Source organism: Engystomops pustulosus, chromosome 7 (assembly GCF_040894005.1).
Source record: "Engystomops pustulosus chromosome 7, aEngPut4.maternal, whole genome shotgun sequence".
Classification (NCBI taxonomy): Eukaryota; Metazoa; Chordata; class Amphibia; order Anura; family Leptodactylidae; genus Engystomops; species Engystomops pustulosus.
In genome coordinates this window covers 20,317,085-20,344,763 of record NC_092417.1, presented here as the reverse complement: position 1 = coordinate 20,344,763, position 27,679 = coordinate 20,317,085, and the positions used below count along the sequence as shown (strand labels likewise).

Genomic DNA, 27,679 nt, shown 5'->3' with positions numbered 1-27,679 from the left:
AGTTGTCCAGCTCCTATCAGGTTCTGGAGGTGGGGTTCTGGCTGCATAAATTGCAGCTTCACTAGTCACCTGTGCCAGTGTTTGATATCCCTTCTTCACTCGCTCTCAGCATTAGGTTTGACTTGCTCTGTATCTGTATTTGTTGTGACCTCGGCTAGTTTTTGACATTGACTCTTTGCTTACTGATTTTGCTATTGACGTACCCTCTCGTTGTGATTCCGGCTAGTTAACCATTCTTTTGTGTTTTATGTTTGTCAGTCTGTTTGTGTTTCCCTTCCCACACTTATCCAGTGTATTTCGAGTCTTCAAGTAGTCGCCCCACGGTTTAGCGTGGGGGGGCTATAGGAAGGGACAGAGGTTGGGGCAAGCTCAGGGCACACTATCCCCTGTCTTCTATGTTACCCAATCTTAACAGAAAGCTTCAAAGTATGCGCAAGACAGTGAACATCCCATTGGCGAACATCTATCCACATAGAAAGCCCCTTCCCAATTGCATCCAAGTAACCTCAAGCTTTCCTTATGTACCGGAAGGAGCCTAAACGCTGCTTCTATGTCAGTTTTTGCTAACAATGCCCCCCTCCCGTATGCCCGAACCCACTCGACCGCTTTGTCAAATGACGTGTACACCACTGAACTCAGTTCTTGTGATATCCCGTCATTGACAGACATCCCTTTTGGATATGACAAATGCTGAATCAAACAAAATTTATTTGCTTCCATTTAGGGACCACTCCTAACGGGGAAATTATCAAGTCTGCCATTGGTAAAGTCTCGAACGGTCCTGCCATCCTTCCCAATTCCACCTCTTTTTTTAACTTTTCCCTTACCACCTGAGGATAACGGTATGCTGACATTAAATTCTTGGTCGTAAATGGAACCGCATGGCTTGGGGCGGTATCCAAAACCCCTCCCTGAAACCCCTTCTCAATAAATCTGCCTTTTCTTTGTCCGGATATCTATTTAGATAAGGCTCTTTAGATAAGGATCATGCCCAGCCCCTCCAGCTCCCTTCCCTTTGTTTTTTCTGAAGCATTTTGTCGCCCCATGTGACATACCTCCGCATGTGGAACATATGTGTGTAAACGTACAACTTCCTCCATATTTACAGAGCCCATCATTAAACTGCCAGCACACTCCCACCTTGCTGCCTCCTCCCCCGCTCTCTTTTTGTTGTGCCTCATGACTGCTGCTCCCTGCTCCATCTCACCCGGTCCGAAAGGACTGCCCATAACGCACCGGGGCCATAACCCTATGTCCTTATGATCCCATCTGATACTCGGGCGCGCTGCCTTCCTCTGCCGAAAATCTTCATCGTACGGCAGCCATGTTTGGCCCCCATACGTCCTATATGCCTCACCTATTGAGTATTGGTAGCAAAATAAGCCCGAACAGTTCTCTGGTGCCTTTTCCCCAATCACACTAGCCAAAATGGAAAAAGCCTGGAACCAGTTTTGGAATGTCTGTGGAATCATTTGCCACCTCTTCTTCTCCTCCTCTTCCTTTTTTAAGTCGTCCTTTTTTCCCTTTTCCAGGTTAAATTTTTTTAAGGGTAAGAAGGAGAAGATCTCGACGTATTCGTCTTTCCAGATCTTCTCCTTTACCTCTTTCTTTAAATGATCACCTAATGGGCCCTCAAAACACACGTATACCTCGCCTTTTGCCCTATCAGCTAATCTCTCCCTTTCTTCTTTTTCCTTCTCTGTCTGTACCGAAACCGTGACCCCCGTTTCCCTGCGTACAATTGCTCCTGGAGCCGCCCCCACCCATGGCATCCAAGCCACCGCCGGGGAAATGCTTGCTCCCACCCCTTCCCATCTTGACAAAAGTTCCCTCACACTACCCGCTAATGACCTCAATTCTTCTAATGCCCCCCCCCCGTCACCCCCCACACTCACCCCCCCCCTGGTGAAAACCCCAATTCAGACTCAACACACATAGAGGTAGACTCACCGAGCTGCATGGGTGCTGTGACCCCACCAGCGACCAAGTCGATTTCCATTTGCTGTGTGCTCTGACCGGCTCTGCTTGCCTCTGCGCTGGCCCCCGAAGTTTCTCTGCCAGCTGCCCTGCAACCACCGCAAGCCAAGCATGCTGAGCCTTCTGAACCGGCCACCGATGTTGCTGCCTCCCTTCTGCTGGAGCCGCTATGCTCTGCTCCTGTTCTGCTTCTGAGCTCAGGCCCTGGATTCTCTGTTTCACAACAACTCCCGCGAGAAGATCCCGGCTCGGATACCGTTTCTGAAGATCCAAAAGGCACCCGCTGCGACAGGTACATCGCCAGCAACGAGCCCCGCACTCCTGGTAGGCGACTGCCTCAGTTGTCTGGATGGTAGTGCCTGCTGCCCCCGATGAGTCGTTGGCTGCACGGCGCCCTTCGCTGGACACGCCCAGGCAGTTGGATTCCTCCCGGTCCGAGACTGCCTGCCTTCCTGGCTAGTCCACACTCTCGCCACCGGAGGGTCCCTAGAGGGGCTCCGGACCCGACGGCGTGTCCTCGGGTATGCTCTGGACTTAAGCAGGCGGGCGGCCGTGTACGTCTAGAGCGCTGCCCCGTCTGTTGCTCCGCACCCGCCACTGCTCCCACCTCACCTCCGGAGCTAACCGCCTCCATAACTTGTGCCCTCAGCCCCGCTCCACCTTCCGCCTCCACTAACGCCCGCAACTGTTATCAACGCTGCCGCTTCCGCCATTCTTCTTCTCACCCTCCTATGCACGTCTACTCATTTCGGTGGTTAACCAAAATGGCCACCGCTATTCTCCCTTACCGTTAATTTGAATTCTCCCCTCCTAACTACTCCCGCCGGATAAACCCCTCCCACTAGTTAGGCTGACGTCACAACATGCCGCGTCATGCCGGCCTCCCCCAACACGTGGGTCCGTCCTTCTTCTTTCCCATTTGAGCATGTAAGGAAGTTTAGAGAAGGTTTTTTTTTGTTTCCAATAGATTATAGAAAAATGATATTCCTTTCTTTATGCCTAGTGAAGTTTGTAGTTTTTGTATAATCTTAGAGTTTACCACTGGATGGGGGGTGGGAATAGTGTTTAAAAAGCTGAGTATTGTCATGTATTTTGAAAAAAATCAGCATTGGGGAGAAATTTTTTTTCCATGAGAATATTGTAGGGAGAGATTTTTCCATTTGGTAAGCATTTCATTAACCGGTTCACGACCGCCCGCCGTGTATTAATGGCGCGCATCAGGTCCCTATGCATGGAGAGGGCTCACGTGCTAAGTCTTTGCTGCTTATTGCTAGGACTGATCACGGGTGTTATCCCAGCGATCGCCACCGGCAATGCTGCTTGCGGCTTCAAAAAGATGGCGATCCGTCGCCATGACAGCCTCTAATTTGCCTCTGGTGGGTCTTTCCCCCACGATCGCCCCCCTCCCAGCTGTTTTTGGGGGGTCGCCGATCGTTGCTATGGCAACTCTGGGGTCCGATCTGGACACCAGAGTTGCCTGTAAGAACTGCCTGTAAGATGGCGTCTGTGAGGAGTTCTGCGCCTCGCCGTGCACCCATTAAACAAGTCACGGCCACATGTGGGGGGTCTCTGTACTCGGGAGAAACTGCAGAACAAATTGTATGGTGGGTTTTCTATTTTTATCTTTTGGAAATGTGTAAATTTTAGGGCTAAATGAAAGTATAACCGGAACAATTTGACCATTCTAAATTTCACCTCCATTTTGATTCAATTACTATGAAGATCTCAAGGGGTTAAAAATCTCCCTAAAAGCTGTTTCTGATAGGTTGAGGGGTGCAGATTTGTAAATGGGTTGGTTATATAGGGGGGTTTTGATGCCAAAAATGTAAAATTTCATTCAAAACAGTATTTATCCGTAAAAGAGTAAATTCTGAAAATTCTGAATAGCGATATTCGATTTGTAAGCCGCGTGAGTTCAAAATATATTATCCAGACATTTCAAAAATGATCAAAATGTAAAGTAGACAAAAGGGAAATGTTATTCAGCAACTTATTTTGAATTTCGAAAATGGCAACTTTTTCAAAAAAATCATTTTTTCTTTTTTTTGTAAATAAACGCAAAACTTATCAGCCAAAATTTCCCACTAAAATGAAGTACAACATGTGGGGAAAAAACAATCTCAGAATCGCTTTGATAAGTAACAGAGTTCAAAAATTAAAACCATATAAAGCGACGCAGGTCAGAATCCAAAAAATGGGGCTGAGCCTTAAGCTACAAAATGGCTGCGTCCTTAAGGGGTTAAATGCGACTAAGACCCCTCTTTTTCTATCAAATGATGACATAATGATCTCAGGGAACCTTGCATGCTTTATTTTTGGAGGGTTTTTGACGCACACATGGGTCTCCTGAAATGACATCTCCCTTGCTTTCCATAGCATTGATCTTTTAAAGGGGCCATTAAGTCCCTTAGCATTCAGGGAGAGTAGTGTAATACTCATGGCGGTAAGAAATGTTTCATGCAATATAACAGTGTTAATAAATCACGGTGTCTAATAAGTGCTATTAGCCCTAAAAGATGTGGTTGATAAACCAAGGTTTGTGGTCTCAGGTTAAACACAACAACTGTGCCTAACGTTTTGTTAAAAACACAGTAAACAGAATAGTTCTAGTATTACCTGTTTAGTACTGGTGTAGAAGTGAGGGTATGAACTGCCGCTGTGGAAACATGAGTAACCAGAGGATACCGCCCCAAAACCGCCATAGAACTTGTGTTTGGAATCAATATTTTCTTCTAGAGTTAGTATGCCATTCCGGATTTATTTGTGTTGATTTCTTGTTTTTGCCAGTTCTATTGGTTTCTCTTGATAGGCCCCAAGTTTCCCGTATCCCGAAACCTTCCTAAAGTGACTTTATTGGTGTGATGTTGTTTTGATGTTTTACCAATATTTTTGTGGGGAATCCCCATCTATATTGAATTTCATGATCCTTTAGGAGAGAGGTTATAGGACCAAAGCGGTCCACATACAATTCGATTTTGACGTTTGGAGTTGGTAGTTTTGGTAACTTTCTTGTAAATCTGGCTACCATGCCTCACGGTATAATGTCTGGAAGGTGGCCAGGCTTAGGTACGCCATGCGCTCTGTCAATCCTGAGCTCGTGTTCGGCTAAATGCGGGAGTATTGTTTTTGTAAACTGCTGCCCATATGTATGAAGTTGAGGGTTGGGTACTGCTTCTAGTATTCCTCTTAATTTAATATTATTCTGCCTGTCCCGGTCTTCTGTATCTATTAGTTTGGCTTGGATTAATAGGACGGAATCTCCCAGTGAGTTATGGGAGTCTAACTTATTAAAAGCCTTGGCGTATTCCACCAGTTTGTTCTCCACATCGGTGTCCCCCACCCATGGTTTTCTTAAAGTGGAGATATCTTTGTGCAATGAGGAACGTAAGACTGCCAGCATAGCTTTAAAGGGAACCTACCACCAAGAATCTACCTATAAAGGTAGATCGGGTGTTGGGTGGATCAATAGGACGTGAGGATAGCCCTTTTAAGGGCTAATCCTCACGTCCACACACGGTTTCGATAACTTTTATTATCTTTATATTCAAATTTCCTTATGCGGCTACTGGGGCTTGGAGTAGCAGCATCTGAGGTTACACGAGGCGGCTACTCCACGCCCCGGTAGCCTCTTTTCTCCTCCTACCAAAAATGCGCAGAACAGCAGGCCCGTGCCTGTGCAGCTCCGGCTTCGGAGCAGTGACCGAGCAGGCGCGGGCCTGCTGTTCTGCGCATGCGAGGAGCTGCGCGCCAAAGTTTTTCGGTAGGAGGAGAAAAGAGGCTACCGGGGCGTGGAGTAGCCGCCTCGTGTAACCTCAGATGCTGCTACTCCACGCCCCAGTAGCCGCAAAAAGAAATTTGAATATAAAGTTATCAAAACCGTGTGTGGACGTGAGGCTATCCTCACGTCCTATTGATCCACCTACCACCCGATCTACCTTTATAGGTAGATTCGTGGTGGTAGGTTCCCTTTAAGCATATTCTCAGATATATATTTGCCTGAAGCTTGCAGAGGAGCAAACGTGTCTGTCTCCTCTTCAGTAGTTATATTAAACTGTGCTGAGTTGCTGACCTCTTGTTCATAAGGATCATAAGGAGCCCACACTGCCCCCACTACCCAGGCTGTTGGAGCTGAGCGGCAGGATGCCAAGGGAGAGGAGCTGCTGCTGCTGTGAGATCATAGCAGTGGGGGCACACTGAGTGCAGGGAACGGTAGTGCTTTTGGTGTAGGTAGCTGATGTGGGCACTTACTTTTACCCCCCTGCGTGGTCTGGAGTAGAGGGGAGCCTCCGTTCTTCCCTGGCTGCCTGCTGAAGGTAAGGGGATCTAACTCTCCTCTCCAGCGTGTGCTTGGGTTATGCAGCATGTGTTCGGCACCATCTTGATTTTTAGACGGGTCTGAGCCGAGATGTTGAGGGGTCGGCTTGCTGGGCTGCTCTTTCGCCCCCCACTTTCTGCCAGGCTATGCCCCGATGTTATTGGGAATTTTGCTTGCTCTTGATGCGTTTTAATGCTTTTTTAAAGTCGCTTTGTGGCGGCAGCTGTACCACAGCTCTGGGCTCCCCACATCTGACTTCTGAGAGTGGAGATTGGGTAACGCGTCATCATTGCTCCCGGGGCATTCCATTACACCCTTGTGATTCAGATGGTCAAAGCTGTACATCTCCACCAGTCTAAATGTTAACCTGCAATTTGAAAATGCTTCTATTCAGAACCTGAGCTTGTGTAAGCGATGGACCAAATTTTATCTCCATTATTTGGGGGGTGGAAAGCTGATCAGTTGGTGTTGGTGACAGTGGTGGTGGCAGTGGTGCTGATGTCACATCTTCCCTTCGTGGGGAGACAGGTGGCATTGTTATTTGGAAAGCGGCGGTAGTGGTACTTTTTTGGTGCCTCGGCCACTGCAGCTCATGCTTACTCTGCAGGTGCCGGCGATTATACAGGAGCACAAAGGTGGGGGCTGAGAGCTGATAAGTCTGCAGCACAGACAAGTCACGTGTTGTTTTTTGAAATGCACCCAAACCAAAGCCCAACTCCTGTGACTTAACAGAGGATTCTGTCAGGGTGCAAGGTAAGTTATGTAGAGATATTGATAACAATACAGAGGTATCTTTTTTATCATTGGTCAAGGACTAGGTAGGATCTCCACATCCTCCAACAAATCGCATCAATGAACAGTGTCCTATAGAATGACCATTTGAGACTGTAGTATGCTTTTGCAAATTTTACTTCATTATCATATATACAAGTATTTACATTTTTTCACATTCATATTCTTTTATCTTCAATACATTTTCATGCAATACGTTTTTTGCTTATTACTGCGGCTAGCAAAATAGGTAATCGTGTGAGTGTGCTAACGTATAAGAAAGTCAGAAGGTTCACCTCTCTTGGCGTTTCAACGGTGTCTTCACACTACTCACTTGTTCAAAGACCCCAGGGCTGAGCCATAACTCTAACTGTTGGACAGAGTGGTATCGTCCACCTGTTGTACTCTAACTGTTGGACAGAGTGGTATCGTCCACCTGTTGTGACGTTTCGAGGGACACGCCCTCTGACACGTGTCTGAGGAAGAGGGCGTGTCCCTTGAAACGTCACAACAGGTGGTCGATACCACTCTGTCCAACAGTTAGAGTTATGGCTCAGCCCTGGGGTCTTTGAACAAGTGAGTAGTGTGAAGACACCGTTGAAACGCCAAGAGAGGTGAACCTTCTGACTTTCTTATACGTTAGCACACTCACACGATTACCTATTTTGCTAGCCGCAGTAATAAGCAAAAAACGTATTGCATGAAAATGTATTGAAGATAAAAGAATATGAATTTGAAAAAATGTAAATACTTGTATATATGATAATGAAGTAAAATTTGAAAAAGCATACTACAGTCTCAAATGGTCATTCTATAGGACACTGTTCATTGATGCAAGGTAAGTTATAACACACAATTATATTGTAATGCAAATGCTTAGTAAAGGCAGAAAGACAGATCTGCTCTGCAGGTGTAATGGGCTTTTACAACCTGCATTCAGTGAAAATTAGGTCACAAGTTTCCTTGTTCAGCAATTAGCCCATCAATGTATATCTGGCACCACTAAACAACGAAGCCCAAGGAATATTGGTTGTCACCTCCACCTACATCAGGCATAACGAACAAGTCTGGACGCTGAACCCTGTGGCCTACATTTAGTCTGCGCCAGAATTCTGCTGTAGACTGCACATAAATACATGTATACATTCACACAAACATATGGGGGGAATATATACGGCATATATACGTCCCCCATACACTTCAATGGCCTCACGGCGCCGTACGGGAGCAGTATGGTGCAGCACACATGCGGCATTGTACCGTTCCTTAGCCCCTGGAAAGATAGGACATGTCCTATCTTTTGAACGAATACAGCGCCGGGCCCTATGTTACCCTATGGAGAGGGGCGCGGGTGAGCAGTGCTCCTCCCCTCCTCCTCTCCCCGGCGCCGATGTATGCCCGCCCTACTATGGTACAACGGGCATACATCGTATGAATGTAGCCTAACATCTTTCAATAACATGACTTCCTCTTTATGGCTTAATTTCTGTACATTCAGTGGCGGATTATAGGGAGGGCTCTAAAGACGTGCGCCGAGGGCTCCCCACCAGCAATGTCTGACAGTCAGAGCTGAAGGCCCCCACCTGCATGTGCCTCTGCCTCCAAGCTGTGACTCACTGCCTCTTTTAGAAGGAGCGTGCCTGCCCAGTCATACTCAATTCCATTCTGCATACTTTTCAGGAGCCTCGCTGGATGAGGAGTGACACCCGATCCCCTCCTTTCGGCTAAACTAGTTGCCAGACACGTCCTAGTCAATCAATCAATGTTAGGATTACTTCCTCTCAGATTAGTTATCCCAATCTGTGAGAGGAGGAGAGAAGCAGTGGGACAAGAGAGGAGACTAAGACTAGTAGTCACTTCTGTCACCGGCACTTAGACTAGCTGCTGGCCTAGCTAGCTAACAAGTGAGTAGGAGAAAGGTTTGAATATTAAACATAATTTAGTACAGTATTGTGTACCACTGTTTGGGCTATATTCAGTGGGAGCTACACCAACTGTAATACGGCCCTGTGTACATCACACAAACTACTAGCGGCAATTGATACAAAGTATACTGTGGTGATGAGATCTAAATTATGAGACTAAAATTCTTCTAATATTCTGATAAACACAGGTTGAGGTCAGGGAAATAAAACATAGGCAGACCCCCCTCATAAAATCAATGGGGTGGGGAAGAGAGACTCTACATCCCTTCACCAGTTCCTCTATAGGTTATGGCCCACTCACTAAATGTCATGGGTGCCCTCTCGGATCGCAGATGCACTGATGTGCGTCCCTGTGCCACCACATCTGTGCGGCATGCTCACTCACCTATCTGCGCTCCAGCATTGTCTCCCTCGATCCGGTGTTCATGTCCCCGCCTCCTAGGGCGTGTCTGCGCCCTATTCACAATTTAAAGGGCCAGCGCACCGCTGATTGGTCCTGGCCATTCCAGCTTTTTATAGATAGCCGGCATCTTCCTGCAAACCCCGCCAGATCTTTGAGCCTCCTGCCTTAGACAAAGCTTGTTCCCTATGTCCTGTGCTTTTATAGTGATCTCCCGTTGTGACGTCGATTACGTTCCTGACATATTGCCTTAGGTGCCTGAGGACTTGCTGTACATGGGACTCTAGGTCCGTGAAGAACCTAAGGGGAAAATTCCATCAGATGAGTCTCCGATTCCTAGGATATATTGGGGCTCATTTACTAAGGGCTCTGCGGCCGCACTTTCGTCGGGTTTCCCAAATTTTTCCATTTTGCACCGAATTCTGCCGGGATTTTGGCGGACGCAATCGGAATTTGGCACAATCACGCTGGCTATCACGCGAAATCGGGGGCATGGACAACCCGACGGATTCGGAAAGATCAAGCACTTACATGCACCGAGATGAAGCAGGTGAACTCTGGCGGACACCGGCGCAGTATCGACACCTACTGGATATCGGCGGACGACCTTAGTGTATTGTGGCAGACCCGAATCCTTGTCGGACAACGCATCGCGGGATTGCGACAGAACCGGGTACGTAAATGTGCCCCATTATCTCAGACATCTGGGACTGCAGATGGATCCTGCCAGGTTGTCTGCAGTACTTCAGTGGCCGCGCCCAGTAGGACTTTTTGCTATCCAGAGATTCCTGGGCTTCGCTAATTACTACCGCCAGTTTATCCCACATTTCTCCTCCCTCGTCTCTGTCACTGTGCTGCTGACCAAGAAGAACATGAATCCTAAACTGTGGCCTCCGGCGGCTAAAGAAGCTGAAGTCCACCTTTGCCTCTGCTTCCGTTCTCACCCAGCCTGATACTGAGAAACCGTTCCTGCTAGAAGTTGACATCTCATCCGTTGGTGCTGGAGCCGTTCTCACCCAGAAAGGGCCCAAAGGTCGAACCCTCACCTGCGGCTTTTTCTCTAAGACTTTCTCAGCTGCAGAGAGGAATTATTTCATAGGTGATCGGGAGCTTCTACCCAAAGCTAGTCTTGGAAGAATGGCGCTATCTTCTGGAGGGAGCTCGTCATCCGACCACAAGAATCTCCTATATCTCCATACTGCTCAGCATCTCAACCCTCGACAAGCTCGCTGGTCCCTCTTCTTCTCCTACTTCAGTTTCATAATACGTTCCGTCCTGCTGATGCCCTCTCTCGTGCCTCTGATTAAATTGGGGGAGAATCCATGAAGAGGATACTAACTTAGGGACATTACTGTCGTGTGGCTGGGCACCCTGGGGTGCACAGATTTGTCACTCTCCTACTCTCCAGCAAAGGTTCCTTCAGACCAAGAGGAGGGGGAGCAATACCAAAGGAGGAAAGAAAATGAGCACCAATGGTAATAGTAAGAGGAGGAGGAGGTCAAAGAGAGGGGGGGGGGGTACTGTCACGCGTGCTCCTGTGACCCCCCTCTCGGGTAGAATTATGCAGGGTTATCCTAACAAACATGTCATGGTATTAAATCAGCTGCCTGTGCAGTGCCTGCCCCCGACATTTCAGCTACTCCAGCCTTCTTCTGAGGTATAAGGAAACACTTGCCGGTGTAGCTTTTAACCCCTTGGTGACGTGACCTGAAAAAGCTCCAGTGACCCGGCATTTTTAGCGAATTTTCGTAAGCGCTGGTTTAAGGGCCAAAAATTTTCGTGCTACCTTAAAACATTTTGGGGCACATTTATTTATCCAGTCCATTCGTGATCGTAATATTCGGGAAACCCGGCGATTCGGCCCCTTAGTAAATGAGCCCCTTTGTGGTGCTTTTTTGGGACAGATAGTTAAAAAGGTAATAAAAGTTTAAACATTTTCTTTATTTTTATTTGGGTGGAAAAAAAGGCTTTTTTTTTTTTTTTTTTAAATGTCAAACTAACTCAAATTTAACATTATTAACGAATTCCCTATTTTGTTTTAGTCATTTTGATATGTAATATGTAATATGTATAGTCTCGGGCAAACGGGGGACCCCTGAGGAAGCCAGTTGGGTGGCGATACACGTGGGGTTTGGTCTCCAGCTCCCCCTACCACTCATTTTGTGTCATCAGTCGCCATTGCAGGTAGTTATCTATGGGAATTACAGCCCCTGACTGATTCTGATGATATTTGTATATTTCATATATTATATTGGTTTGCTTATTCGCTGCCTGCTTTATTATTGTCTCATTTCATCATATAATTTATTTATATGAGGGGTTTTTCAAGCAGGGGGCGCTGGTGTATATTTGGATCTATGCAAGGTCCTCCTGGATGGTTACATTTTACATGGTTTTAATATGTTTGTTTGCATTGTGCTGCATTTTTGTCTTTTTCTCCTTGTTTTTCGTCGGGCAAACGGGACGACTATGCCAATAATTTTTGTAGTGTAGCTGGGATTTTTTATTTTTCTGAATATTTACTAATATTTTGTGTGTATTTTTACTTTCTATGCTCTCCATGAGGTCATAAAAGACCCCTGGGGGACATTCTCACATTTTTTTTTTACTTTATTTTTTCTCTTTTACAAGTTTTCCCCTTTTACTGGGGCATCTATAAGTTACAGGAGAAATGACCACCTGTCACTGGGGATTGTGATCAGAGCTGTACTGGGTCCCAGCAGCTCTGATTAACCCCTTCATACCCCATGGTCATGTGACAGCCGAGTCTATGGAGCCGGTGGAAGCGCCGGCTCTGCTCACACTTATCTCATTTGTACAGTGTACATACAGAATACCACTAATTATTATACCTGGTGATCGAGCTGTCGTTATTACAGTACCTCCCTAATCCAATATTGTACATTGCTTATAGCAAATCTCTGCACCTGTGTAGTGAACAATATATACCTATACATGAAAAATATAAAAATACTCTATGTATGTGTAAGCGTCTCTTATAGATTTATATCTGGGGCTCAAACCCCTAATCATTGTAAGGTGACTTTCAAATTAAATGAGTCTGTGTCCAGCGCTGGAATTGACTAACTTGAATGAAAAGACAAGACCTGTCCTTGCAGGAAGTTAGCAACAAGACTGATAAGTTTATTGTGGGGCTGACACATTTATAGAAAACTATAAGGCACTTTACATAAGGCGTGTAATTAGGAAAGCAGCAACTATAATTGGGTGTTCTCACCCAGGAAATGTAACACTATTGGATGTAAGCACACAAAGGAGTCTGATACTATTGGCTACATGCAAATACTGAAACTTCACATAAACCAAATGTCCAGATGTCCACCTGGATACCTTCCTCTAGGTGGTGCTAGTGAACACTAAGTCTTTGTGTGCTGAGGGGCACACCCAAACTTAGTTATCACTACACAAAGTTATATGAAATGAATGCTGAATCTTTAAAATGTCCGACAATACGTAAGATGGCGTCTGAGTCCAGTGTAATATCTTTAACAATTCCCCCCTTTTGAGCTCTGCATGGCCTGTAACTTTTGTCCTGAGCGACCTCCTCAAACTCCAGGTACCCACAGGTAGGCTAAGCCCTTACCTACTGGACTTGTTAACTCTTCACCAGATCCCCTGGAGGCCAGTCACTCGGGGGTTACAGGCCTGCATACTCAAATTACATAATTGTGTTTCCATAGTTTATGGGTTTATTAACAGGCTGGTTCTTCAACAAGACGGTATCCTCCACACCGGGACTTCTCCTGTCATGGTTCTTACCACCTGGATGGACATCTGGGACATGGTGGACTTGATGAGGGGGACCACACAACACACAATAAGTGACGAGAGCAAAATCACAATCCCCAATATCACCCCCACTTAAAGGAAACCCTTCCAATCCCCCAACCACAAAGTGAAGGACAAAGTGTCCACCCAAGAGTTTCTCTCGAGTTCCCTGGACAGTCCTTCAATCTCTTCAAGTGCATGGGTAATGGATCCATAGGGGGCGATGTCATCCGGGATGTACATGCGACAAGCCACTCCCACCATCTTACAGACTCCTCCCTTCTCAGCAAGGATCATGTCCAAAGCCGTGCGGTTCTGGGAAGCATCTCGGATATAATTCCCAATACAACCAGTTAACCCAACCAACATCTTTGCTCATAGCTCTCTGGGGAATAATGGACTCTAGACCTGCCCATATCTGATTGTGGGCCTTGTACTCATCTGGGACCCCCCCTTGGTGCTCCCACTGTATCTATATAAACGTTGTCATCTAGGCGCTTCTCTCTCAGACCTCCAGAATCCTTTGGGATTCTCTACCTTTTCTTATGTGTCTGATCAACCTTATCCCTGGGGATCACGAGGAAGGAATACACAAGTGTTATCACAGTGCACTCACTTTCCCAGCCTCTAGGCCTGACCTGACTCTCTTATCCCCACAAATCCTGTACACATCAGACACTGCTAATACAGGGTTACCTGTGCTGTCAATGTTAAAGAAGGTCATTGTCTTGTTGCACCAACCGTAGGTAAAGTCTCCTACCCTGGGGGTATCCGGGTCACCCCTATAGATACAGTGATAGTCATAGTTGGGGTGTCCCTGAGCATACAGTCAGTCAGAAGAGACCAGTCAGTCAGAGTAAGTAAGCATGGAATAGAAAGCGTGGAAGCGTGCTGACTTCCCTCTAGCTTCACAGACGTGGCACTGGTCAGCAGGACTTGGAAAGGACCGTCGTTGCGAGGCTCCAGACTGTCTCTCTGGTGCGTCTCTTTACCACCACGTAGTCTCCAGGCTTCAGGTTATGTATCCTGAGGTCTCTGACTGGATCTAAAAAAAAGTAATCAGAAACACTTTTGCGGACCTTTTCCAAGGCCTGGCTCAACTGTATGGCATATTCCACTTGGTTTCCTAGTAGGGGTCTAGTCTGGGTGCACAGCCAAAAAATACTTCAAAGGGGAACAATCCCATCTTTCTGTTGGGTGTGGTCCTAACTGAATGGTGGGCAGCAGGAAAGCATTCGCTCCATGGTTTCCCTGTTTCTTCCATGGCCTCCCAGATCTCTAACTTAAGAGTGCCGTTTATTCTCTCAAACCCACAACTAATTCGGGAAGGGGTGTGCAGGGCCTGTTCTACACCCAGGAGGGACAAGGCTTTAGGTCTTTACCTGTCCAGTGAAGTGGGTTCTGCGACTGGACTCTATGGTCTCCGGAAGTCCAAACCTGCAGAAAAATCTCACTCACCAACTTCTTGGCTGCAGCTCTGGCAGTAGCCTTGGTCATGGGAGAAGCTTCTGGCCACCCTGGAAAGAGATCAATGCACACAGGCACGTACTCCTATGTGCCACTTATTGGTAGCTGGATAAAATCCATCTGCAGTCTCTGGAAGGGATACAGCAGCTTGGGTGTCACATTCTGTGGGGTCTTTACCACCTTACCCGGGTTGTGGCGGGCACAGACTATAAAGGCTTTCACTAGTCTAGTGACAGGGGTAGTAATGCCCGGGCAAACCACTTATGGTTTATGAGCACTAGCATGGCCATTTTGGATGTGTATGTGTCCGTAGGCTACTTGACTTACTGTCGGGTGCAGGGCTCTGGGCAGGCACACCCTCTCTCCCAGCATCCAGGTCCCATAGGCATCTGGGCTCCAGCTTTCCTCCACACTCCCTTCACTTCTGATGACTCTCGGGCCACCAGGGACTGGAACACCTGTGGATCAAACTTTTTGCTCAGAACTCACCGCTGAGACAGGACAGTCTCCGGGCTCCATCTGTGCAGCTGCCTTCGCCATCCCGTCAGCCACATACTTGCCCTTGGCTTGTGGAGTTACCAAATTGTGTGTGCTTTTAGTTTTACTATCCCCACCTCTTTTGGAAGTAAGATAGCATCCATGAGCTCTTTAACCAGCGTGCCATGCTTAGAGGGGGTCCCTGCAGAGGTGAGGAAATCTCTAGCCTTCCATATGGGTTTATAGTCGTGTTTAGACCCCAGAACTATACCTTGAGTATAGATGTTCACCCTTTTACCTTCCACCAGCTGTAGCACTTCCCTGAGTGCCATCACTTCACCTCCTGCGCTGACCTGTGTGGAGGGAGTGGTTCTGCTTGTACTACCTTATGTGCGCCACTGACCACTGTATATCCAGCATAGAACCGTCTGTCCTCTCCTGCAGACCTGGAGCCATCTATGAGAAAAAACTCAACATCTGGGTTACTCACCCTTCTCTCCCCCCTCTCTGAATCCTGGAAGACTGGCGACAGAATGAAGGATTCAGAGCTGTGCACCTTATCAGTGTGACGGGGGATCAGGAGTGCACACTGGAGTCTGAGCTGTCTGGCCTTTGCTCAGATGTTTGGGCTGTACTTGGGTGAGGACACTGTGCGAGGTATGTGGGGTTTGCACTGTAACTGAGTAATCTAGGATCTGGGATCTGGCCTTGCTGCTGCAGCTACTGACACATGAGGGGCGTTCGCCTCACGACTGAGTCTAACCTGGCCTAATAATGGGCCACTGGTAAGGCCACCACGTTCCTGGACTCGACACCTGTGGCCTACATACTCAGTGCAAAATAAAACAAAAGTTTGATCCAGTGGGATGTGCCTAGGGCCGGTGCAGACAGGATTTGCTACCTTAAGGCTATAGAATGCATCAATTGCCTCTTGACTAAGGGCAAATGGGGAAGAGGCAATTCAGTCAGAAAGGGGCAGCATCAGGCTGGGGGCAGCAGACCTTATCCTAAGCCTCTAGGAGCTGGCCAGTCCTAGAAACATGTGCAGAGGCTTAGGGCCTCAGAGCAGGGGCATATTCTGGACTGCCAGCTTTCTTTCCTCTGTCAGGTGTCTGCCTGTGGCTGAGAAGCAGTGGCCTAGGAAGACCACCTTCTCCTGGCGGTACTGGAGCTTGTCTCAGGAAACTTTGCAACCCTTCTGGAACAGAAAACACATAAGGTCAATAAATGCATTCTGGCAAACAAAAACAGTAGGTCCTCCGCATACTGAAAGGAGAACATCCAGTAAGGGGCTAGTCTGCCAGTCTACTCCCTGTAGGGCCGTGTAGTATGGAGTACTGGCTGGGGGAGTTTTACCCCCCTTGTGGGAATCTGCATCAGATATACTGAAATACTACACTGGTAAAGGCAAATAGGTACTGGCAATCCTCATGTAGGGGCACAGAGAGGAAAACATTTGCCAACAGGGAAGAGTTCTACAATGAAAGGCACTAACTCTATTTGGGGGGGCTTTCAGAAGAGGGGGACTGTTCTTGCTGACATCCTTGTCCATTACCACCCCCCTTGTCCCGCCCTGTTGGGGCCGTCTACGTTTCCTAGAGTGTGTCTCTTTGTATTCTTATCACAAGCAAATTCCTTTACGTCTTTTAGATTGTCAGCTCTGTTTCCCCCACTCAACACAGATGCTTTCTGTGTGCTTCAAGGCCACTTCTCACAGACATAGATAAGACAAAGCCCAGCTGCACAGCTGCACAGAGATCTCCCCCTGATTAACTCTTTCAACTCCAGAAAGCAGGTACCAGAGACATTGCAACACTTTTTCTAGTAATTTTTCTGCAATTGTCAGAATCAAATAAGTTTTAAAAATAAAATAAACAAAATAAACAAACAGCGTTGCACACTCAAGACTCTTAGCAAATGTTTAAAATTGATGAAAATATTCACCTGCCGGCATTTATTTCAAACATCCGCCAGGACACCTCAAGGGTGACTCGGCTGCTATCCTACAACCAGCCTACAGTGTAGAGTTATAGGCAATTAACTTTCAGGGACTTGAAGGGAATATACTGTCTTAAGATGGCCACCACTAAAAGATGGTAGGGCGTGTCATCTTCTCTAACCCCCATATACGGGGGTGGAGTCTAAGAGGGTGCTGGTTGCATTCCAAAAGATTTTTCTTTTTTTTTTTAAATGAGCACTCTCTAGGATTCCTGTCCCTCTGCCCTGGTCCGTCCGTAGTCACTGGTCTAAGTCTCCAGTAATCAACCCCATCCACTTTCCTTTGTCATTAACTCTCTACTTACATCAAAACAACCTTCTGCCTGGGTGTGCCACTTTTGTCTTTGAGCCAGCCACCATTTACATCAAGTGCTGTCTCCTACCTCTGCACACTCAGGGGACCATCTAACATACCCAAAAACTTCAATACCTCATAACTTCCTTTTACCCACTCTTTACCTTTCCTGTGTTACACTATGTCAGTTGCCTTTTTAGGTCTGCAGTGTCCAGCTACAGTCTTACTTTGCTCACTACCCATTTTGTGGAATCTGTGGAATACCTGATTTTGTTCAAGGGCTATAGATATCCTCCATACATACAGCTCCAGACTACCCCGCTAACTATCAGTAAGTACAAATTAGAGACCTTCACACAATATTTCAGAAATCAAGGAGATTACGCTCAACTGTAAAATTCCCGTCAGTGTCCTTCCTGCCTCTACTGTATTTTCCGCATCACGGGGCCGCATCAATCCCGAAGGAATGATACGTAAATTTGGCCAGAATTTGTCTCTGCAAACTTCCAGATTCTATCCGCGCTTACATGAACAAAAATCTCAACACCATCACAAACTTTCTGAACTATCTCAACAATCCACAAGAGGGCACTGCAGACCTTTTTCTACAACATACATTGTCACGTCCAGTCTCTGTCGGTCACCGTACAAGTGATCCTTTGCCGAAATCATCGTGCACATACTATTATATATGGACATGTAAGGCAAAGTACATAATATCACACAAGAAGGTGACCTTACCCAGTCCCTTTCAGCCAGTGAAACAGAACTACAGTCAAGGTAGACAAAAATAGGCTTGACTTTCCCCGACGAGCGGTCATTGTCAGTTCTGGTCACTGGCCGCCTGGACTCTTGCGGAGGTCACCTCGATGGTTAGATGTCCATAAAAGTATGCCCAACCAGGAGACGCCGTTTCTTATAGATTTATATCTGGGGCTCAAACCCCTAATCATTGTAAGGTGACTTTCAAATTAAATGAGTCTGTGTCCAGCGCTGGAATTGACTAACTTGAATGAAAAGACAAGACCTGTCCTTGCAGGAAGTTAGCAACAAGACTGCTACTTTATTGTGGGGCTGACACATTTATAGAAAACCATAAGGCACTTTACATAAGGCGTGTAATTAGGAAAGCAGCAACTATAATTGGGTGTTCTCACCCAGGAAATGTAACACTATTGGATGTAAGCACACAAAGGAGTCTAATACTATTGGCTACATGCAAATACTGAAACTTCACATAAACCAAATGTCCAGATGTCCACCTGGATACCTTCCACTAGGTGGTGCTAGTGAGCACTAAGTCTTTGTTCAGAGAGGGAAACACCCAAACTTAGTTATCACTACACAAAGTTATATGAAATGAATGCTGAATCTTTAAAATGTCCGACAATACGTAAGATGGCGTCTGAGTCCAGTGTAATATCTTTAACACGTCTATTGTGTGCAGAAATACCATAACATGTGAATAATAGCCTTTGTACATGGTAGTTAAATGGACATAAACAATGGAAATGTATTATTTTCAACAAATTCACAATAAAACACACAAATAATTGTAAAAATGGACAATCATAAAACTTCTAGAAATATGAAAAAGTGCAAGGTGCTAAAAGATGCCGTAGTGCGAGGTGCACGAACATAAAAGTGCAATCGCGACAGTCATACAATACATGTCTATATCACTATACCTACATCAATGTATATAGTGCCAGTGCATAATATATATATATATATACACACACACATACATACATTACATACGGTCCCCTACTTAAGAACACCCGACTTACAGACGACCCCTAATTACAAACAGACCTCTGGATGTTGGTAATTTATTGTACTTTAGTCCTAGGCTGCAATAATCAGCTGTAACAGGTATCACAGGTGTCTGTAATGAAGATTTAGTGATAATCCTGGTTCTTATTATAACCCAACATTTTTACAACCAAATTGTCAGAGATCAAAAAAATTCTGGCTCAGGTTACAATTATAAAATATACAGTTCCGACTTACATACAAATTCAACTTAAGAACAAACCTGCAGAACCTATCTTGTACTTAACCCAGGGACTGCATATATATAACAAATACATCTTATTGGGATTATACCCCATAACAGCTATTTATCAAGGAAACCTATTGTAGAGATGTTAGACAGCCCAAATACATTCACTGTCATATACCAATAATGAGAGCTGTACACTGTATATTTGTATCATCATCATTAATTATGACAGAAATGGACCCACAATAGGTGGAGCAGGATGTGAGAATGCATAGGCCCAAAGTTGGAATAAAGATCTTCTCAAAAACATAGACAACTAAAATTAGGAAAACAAAACATTAAAGGGGTATTTCCCATCTGGGCATTTACATTTAATTTAATTAATTTGCCATATGTAAACATTTCTTCAATTGGATTTTGATTAAAAAAAATGTTCTTTTGTGAAGATAATTTCTCATTAATGCAGCCATGTTGTCTCTTAGAAACTAGATGGCTTCCTTGGATACGACCACCTCACACTCATTCAGTACTGCCTGACCACCTGGATTCAGCAATCAATACCACAGGACGGCTGTGGTACATGTAGTAACTCCCGGACATTTCATATACAAAAACCTTTTATTTCTTTGTGCAATCACTCCAGCAGAGGTGGTCGCATCCAAGGACACAATCTTGTTTCTAAGGGACCATATCACTACATTTATGAAAAATTATCTTCACACAGGAAAATGTTTTAAAATAATATCTAATTGAAGAAATGTTTATATATATATATATGGCAGATAAATAAAATTGACTGTGACTGCCGAGACGAGATGAGAACACCCCTTTAATGTTAATAAATAACATTCAGTAGGAATAGACACTAGTAATGGGATAGTTTTATTAGAATCAGGTCGATTGGACCTCTTTATAGTTAGAAGTTTACCACTATGTCATTGTTTTTGGAAAGTTTGGGAATGGGTTAAAAAGAATTTTGAAATCTTCAAAATAAATAATAGCACAACATTTTCGCATTATGGCAGAATCAGAGGTTGAAGGAGTTTTCTTTTGGGAAAATAAAGGAATACATTTTATCTCACAAATTTTTATAGCTAGGTTAATTCCCTTTGATACAGTAAAGGAATTACTGTATATACTCGAGTATAAGCCGAACCAAGTATAAGCCGAGGCCCCTAATTGTACCACAAAAACCAGGGAAAACCCACCCCTTCTGGTTTTCTCTCCTGCCTGCCACTGACTGCACTCCGGCTCAAATAGCTGACTACCTGGCACATAATGACATGATGGACCCCCAGGTTCCCATGTGGGATGCTCTTAAAACCTACATACGGGGATGTTTACAATCTGCAATATCGGATGTTAAGAAAGAGGCTCGTAGGGAAGAAGCCGAACTAGCCGCTACTTATGCCCAGTTAGAGGCAGCCTACATTGCAGATCCTTCTACCATAAATAAGGATAAATGGTTATCTACAGGCCAGCAATACTTGCATTGCCTTTATGAAAAAGAAAAGAGGCGTTCCTTCTTTGCGCACCAGAAATATTTTGAGCTGGGCAACCAGTCTAGTAGCTTATTAGCACAATTAATACATCAGAATAAAGCGTCTCCCACGGTGCTGCAGCTAACCTCTGCTGGAGGAACTGCTATTACATCTAATGATGACAGATTAACGGCCTTTGCGGAGTTCTATAGGGATTTATACTCCTCTCAAACAGACTGCTCTGTGACCGCTACTAATGATTACCTCACGGGAGTGGATTGTCCTACACTTAGTCAATCTCAACGGGAAATGCTAGATGCCCCATTGACACACGAGGAGCTCCAAGAGGCGCTAAAATTGATGGCAAGGGGTAAGGCTTCAGGGCCCGACGGCCTCCCCTTAGGAATGTGGCTTAAATATCAGGACTCCCTTCTACCCCTTATGTTGCAAATGTTTAACTCCTCATTTGATAGAGGGTACCTCCCGGAATCGCTCTACATGGCTAATACTGTGGTTATTCTTAAGCCTGACAAAAATCCAAAGGAATGTGGCTCTTACAGGCCCATTTCTTTGTTGAATTACGACTATAAAATACTAACCAAGATATTGGCATGTAGACTGAACAAAGTCATTACATCTCTGGTTCATGAAGACCAATCAGGCTTCATGCTTGGGAGGTCCACCTCTGAAAATCTGAGAAGGTCACAAATCATTATGCAAATAGGTGTAGAGAAGAAAGAGGACTGGGCTTTGGCTTCACTAGACACGGCCAAAGCCTTTGACTCTGTGGAGTGGCAGTATCTACAGGCTGTGCTGCGTAGGTTCCATTTTGGACCTAACTTTTGTAAGTGGGTGTCAATTCTCTACAAGAATCCACGAGCCTCTATATCTGTAAATGGTTTATTATCTGATTCATTCCCACTCGCAAGAGGCACTCTTCAAGGGTGTCCCCTTTCGCCCCTTTTATTTGCCTTAGCAATTGAACCACTGGCGATCAAAATCCGTAAGGATACAATATTTACGTGGGTGCCCCACGTGACGGGACAGGATCGTCTTGCCCTTTACGCGGATGACCTTCTCCTTCTCATGTCACAACCAGACACTTCCCTGCCCAGAGCAATTGACTTAATAAATGATTTTAGTCTGTATTCAGGACTACGTATAAACTGGGGCAAATCTTGTCTTTTGTACTTATCCCCTGACAGGGCCAACAACCCCCCTGAAACAGTGTCTGATCTAGTGGTCATGGATAAATTTAAATACCTAGGAGTGACTTTAACAAGACAACCCAAGATAGCTATTGATCTCAATGTCTTCCCTTTATTGGGATATTTCAGGGATAAATTCAAAACATGGGCCGCCCTTCCTTTATCAGTGGCAGGCAGGATCAGCCTAGTCAAAATGGTGGTTCTGCCAAAATGTCTGTATGTGATCCAACACGTTTTTTTACCCGATCCCCAAACACTTCTTTCGCACCCTGGACTCCATGATAATCACCTTTATCTGGAGATCCTTTAGATCAAAATTGCATCTCGCTAAATTGCAGAGACCTAAATCCCAGGCGGGTATGGCCCTACCTAACATTTTCCTTTATTATCTAGCTGGACAGTTAAAGTTCCTAAGCTCCTGGATTTCACATCAACCTCTCCAATACCCAGAAAAACGACTAGCAGAGTATGGTAAGGTTGTGAGCCTATGGTCAATACTGAGGGACAACAAAGGCACCAAGGGTCCATTGCCTATCTTCAGGGTAGCCAAGACAGTGTGGAGAGAGGCTGTACTTATCTGCCCCTTTACCGCCACTCCATCAGAAACCCCACTATGGCATAATGATGAGTTGCCACACCTGGCGCGCTTGCAGGACAGGGAATGGTGGGAATCCCTTGTTATACACACGTTAGCAGCTCTATATAAGGATTATGTCCTCGTCTCTTTCGATCAGATAAAAGAACAGTACCAGGTACAACGTACCCACTTTTATAAGTATTTACAGTTACGCCATGCATTACAAACTCAATTCCCTGATTCTAATCTCATGATATCCTCATATCCATTTATAGGGGTAGTCAGATCGCAGGGACCAGGAGGAATAATTTCTACCATCTACTCACATCTTATAAGCAGTTTAGCCACCAGCCAGCAACTACCAGCCCTCCAGAAATGGAAGAGTCTCATTCCAGAAATAGATGATGAGGTAGTGGAGGAGATTTTAGAGTCACACCTTCATGTTTCGCCAGCAGTCAATAACAAAATGACACAGCTATACATTATTCATCAGAGCTATCTTACCCCGCTGCGACTCCATAAAATGGGCAGGTTGTCCTCACCCCAGTGCCTACGTTGTACACATAGCCCAGCTGATTTCTGGCACATGTACTGGGAATGCCCAAATATTACAACATTCTGGTCCTCTATAACAGACCTCCTCTCTATTCTCCTGACAAAACCTCTCTCTACCACGCCATTGATATGCCTGTTTGGCATCCTAGATGAAGAGAGCTGGTCTCATCGCGAAAGGATCCTCCTTCGGGAATCTCTATTTTTAGCCAGGAAAGCCATTGCCCTACGCTGGATGGGCGACTCTGAGCCCTCTCTCTCACAATGGAAACAATTAGTTAACCAAATTATTCCATATGAACGGGTGCTTTACAAACGCAGGGGATGTTCCATGTATGGAAGACATGGTGTGACTCTCCACATACTTCTTTCACCCCAGATGAAATGGAGGCAAATTTACGCAGACAACCTCTATAAGTGGCTAGTGTTTTGTTTGATGTATGATGTCTACCCTCATTATAAACCCCCCCCCCTCCCTCCTTGCTCCAGAAATACACCCCATGTAACAAAAGATGTCATGTGTTTCCTTAGCTGGTGGATAGATCAGTCTGTTAATTGGTTAGGTTTTGGTGTTAGGATGTATTTCAATGTGTAATATGTTAGTATGTACTCTTAATGAGCACCATGAGAACTCAACTGAATATGACATACTGTTGACTATGATGACGATTACTTACTTTTCTTGTAATTGTATACTGTATCCCGCTTGCAGGCAGTGCTCGATGCTTATTGTATAATTATTTTTTCAATAAAACAGTTAAAAAAAAAACATATGAACACAAGTTTTCCTATGACAATGCAGTATAAACATTATCGTGTTCATACATGTAATGCTGTCCATATCAGTCCATATGTTAAACCCACTGCCACTAACTCCTTTTTCAGAGCAGACTCCTGCCATCTTAAACATGTAATTAAAAATATACCAACTGGCAAAAATTAATACGTTATAAAAGAAATTGCACCAATGAAGACGTTTTCCAAAAAGGAAAAAAGCAAAGTTTTTAATAAACTAACAAAAAGACAGTGGGGGTCATTTACTAAGGGCCCGAATCACGATTTTCCGGCGTGTTTCCTGAATATTACCGTTTTTCCCTGAATTGCCCCGGGTTTTTGGCACACGCGATCGGATTGTGGCGCATCATCATGCACGCGACGTAAATCCGGGCGTGGCCGTCGGAAAACCTGACGGATTCGGAAAAACCTTGGCGGACTTCACCGCAGCAGCGACACCTGGTGGACATCGGGCGCACACGACTCGTTGGAGAACACACCGCTGGATCGCGAATGGACTGGGTAAGTAAATCTGCCTCAGTATCCCTTTTGGATGCTTGATAGGGCAGATCAAATAGTGTCGAAAAATCCCAAGAAACAATGTAAAAAAGTGTCAGCGGCTCACCCTCCTGGATCTGACAGTCACAGGGTTAATGAGCATAACACACGATTCTGGTATCCAAAAGTCTATCAGCTCTGCACACACCCAAAAGTAAATAGTGGAGATCTCATGCCCGAGAGTGAGTATTAATTAGGTGCACAAGCCTCTACAGAAGTATCAGCCACCATCGTAATTCTGTGAAGGTCACATCCAGGAGGATGAGTCCAGGGCCGGCCCCACCAAGACATTTTCAGTGCACTTTTTGTTTAATAATTTGTGTTTGTCACAAAGTTACATGAGGGTGGTCAAATGTCATTTGCCAAATGCATCGCCTGGTTGTCTGCTTTCAAAATTCTATAGGTTTTATGGCGCCTTTACATTTTAATCTGTTTTATTGCTATATTTTGCAGGCTGTGACTGTCTTAAAATTTCTAGCTGAAAAGCAGATATTTAGTTATTTCAGTTTTAGTGATATTATGTGGATTTATTCATGTGAACATATCAATATGAGGCATTTGTGAACTCTACACATGTCCCTCTATTACATTTAGGAGATGTGAAGGGAAATATTTACTGTTTGGAGCACATTTTTGCCATCAAAGTCAAATTTTAAGTATTTTTTATAACATGTGTCATTTTTAATCAAAATTGCATGAAGGCGCCTATGTCTATAAACTCTTTAATGCAATTTTGAAAATAGGGGCAAGTGTCTGCTTTCAGAAAATATTTGGTTTGCTGTGATTTACTTTTATTCTTTTTGCTGTGATTTCGATTTTATTTGTAAATGTCAAAATTGTAAAAATTGCTCTGGTCAATAATGTGACAAAATATCCAGAAATGCCTGGAAGTGAAATGGTTAATACAGCTTGGTTTAATTCCCGGGTGAAGATGCTTATCATCCATCTCCTGTCTATAAATCTATCTGTCTGGTTATCTTTCTCATATAATCTGACCATTTATATATCTCACTTTTTCTCTATTTTTCAATAAATCTTCTATTCTTCTATCAGCTTTCATATTTATCTTCTATCATAATAATTATAATTAATAATTCCTGTATTTATGATTACGCATCGCTGCACAGAGCTTGCCACGTCGGTCCCTGTCCCCAATGGGACTCACAATCTAATCAACCTACCAGTATGTTATGGAGTGTGGGAGGAAACTGTAGGACCTGGAGGAAACCCACGCAAACACAGAGAGAACATACAAACTCTTTGCAGATGTTGACCAGCGCTGCAAGGCTGTAGTGCTAACCACTGAGCCACCAAGCTGCCCATCAATCTCCCTATTATCTAACTATCTCCTATACAATTCTCCCATATTACAGATTTAGTATGGTAAAACAAGGAGCCTCTTACTGACTGTGACTGGTCATTAAATAGATTTATCTTGGGGCCCCACTTTTAGTTTTGCCCAGGGCCCCACTTTGTCTAGAACCGGCCCTGCTTGGGGGCAGGCTGCCTGTATACTACATGGGGGCAGGCTGCCTGTATACTACATGGAGGCAGGCTGTATACTACAAGGGGGCTGGCAGGCTATATACTACATGGGGCTGGCTGGCTGTATACTACATGGGGGCTGACTGGCTGTATACTACATGGGGGCTAGCTGGCTGTATAGTACATGGGTCAGGCTGGCTGTATACTACATGGGGCAGGCTGGCTGTATACTACATGGGGGCTGGCTGTATACTACATTGGGACAGGCTGGCTGTATACTACATGGGGGCTGCCTGGCTGGCTGTATACTACATGGGTGCTGGCTGTATACTAAATGGGGCTGGCTGGTTGTATACTACATGGGGGCTGGCTGGCTGTATACTACATGGGGGCTGGCTGTATACTACATGGGGGCTGGTTGTATTCTACATGGGGGCAGGTTGGCTGTATACTACATGGGGGCTGGCTGGCTGTATACTACATGGGTGCTGGCTATATACTCCATGGGTGCTGGCTATATACTACATTGGGGCAGGCTGGCTGTATACTACATGGGGGCAGGCTGGCTGTATACTACATGGGGGCTGGCTGGCTGTATACTACATGGGTGCTGGCTGTATACTACATGGAGGCTGGCTGGGCGGGCTGTATACTACATGGGGCAGGCTGGCTGTATACTACATTGGGGCTGGCTGTATACTACATGGGGACAGGCTGGCTGTATACTACATGGGGGCAGGCTGGCTGTATACTACATGGGGGCAGGCTGTATACTACAAGGGGGCTGGCAGGCTATATACTACATGGGGCTGGCTGGCTGTATACTACATGGGGGCTGGCTGGCTGTATACTACATGGGGGCTAGCTGGCTGTATACTACATGGGTCAGGCTGGCTGTATACTACATGGGGCAGGCTGGCTGTATACTACAAGGGGGCTGGCTGTATACTACATTGGGGCAGGCTGGCTGTATACTACATGGGGGCTGCCTGGCTGGCTGTATACTACATGGGTGCTGGCTGTATACTAAATGGGGCTGGCTGGTTGTATACTACATGGGGGCTGGCTGGCTGTATACTACATGAGGGCTGGCTGTATACTACATGGGGGCAGGCTGGCTGTATTCTACATGGGGGCAGGTTGGCTGTATACTACATGGGGGCAGGCTGGCTGTATACTACATGGGGGCTGGCTGGCTGTATACTCCATGGGTGCTGGCTATATACTCCATGGGTGCTGGCTATATACTACATGGGGGCAGGCTGGCTGTATACTACATGGGGGCAGGCTGGCTGTATACTACATGGGGGCAGGCTGGCTGTATACTACATGGGTGCTGGCTGTATACTACATGGAGGCTGGCTGGGCGGGCTGTATACTACATGGGGCCGGCTGGCTGTATACTACATGGGGGCAGGCTGGCTGTATACTACATGGGGGCTGGCTGTATACTACATGGGGGCAGGCTGGCTGTATACTACATGGGGGCAGGCTGGCTGTATACTACATGGGTGCTGGCTGTATACTACATGGAGGCTGGCTGGCTGTATACTACATGGGGGCTGGCTGGCTGTATACTACATGGGGGCTAGCTGGCTGTATACTACATGGGTCAGGCTGGCTGT

General features: G+C 45.6%; 1 protein-coding gene across 3 annotated transcripts in view; it reads left to right on the top strand.

The window, feature by feature from the left end:
- Positions 1-27,679, top strand: part of LOC140069378 (SLAM family member 8-like) — a 160,023-nt gene that overhangs the window by 89,923 nt on the left and 42,421 nt on the right. Inside the window, exon 1 of one of the 3 annotated variants that reach the window (XM_072115024.1) lies at positions 6,090-6,290. The exons of the other annotated variants lie outside the window; for them this stretch is intronic. The gene's annotated coding sequence lies outside the window, so the exon portion shown is untranslated. Of the gene's footprint in view, positions 1-6,089; positions 6,291-27,679 lie in introns of those variants that run through there. 3 annotated transcript variants of the gene reach the window in all.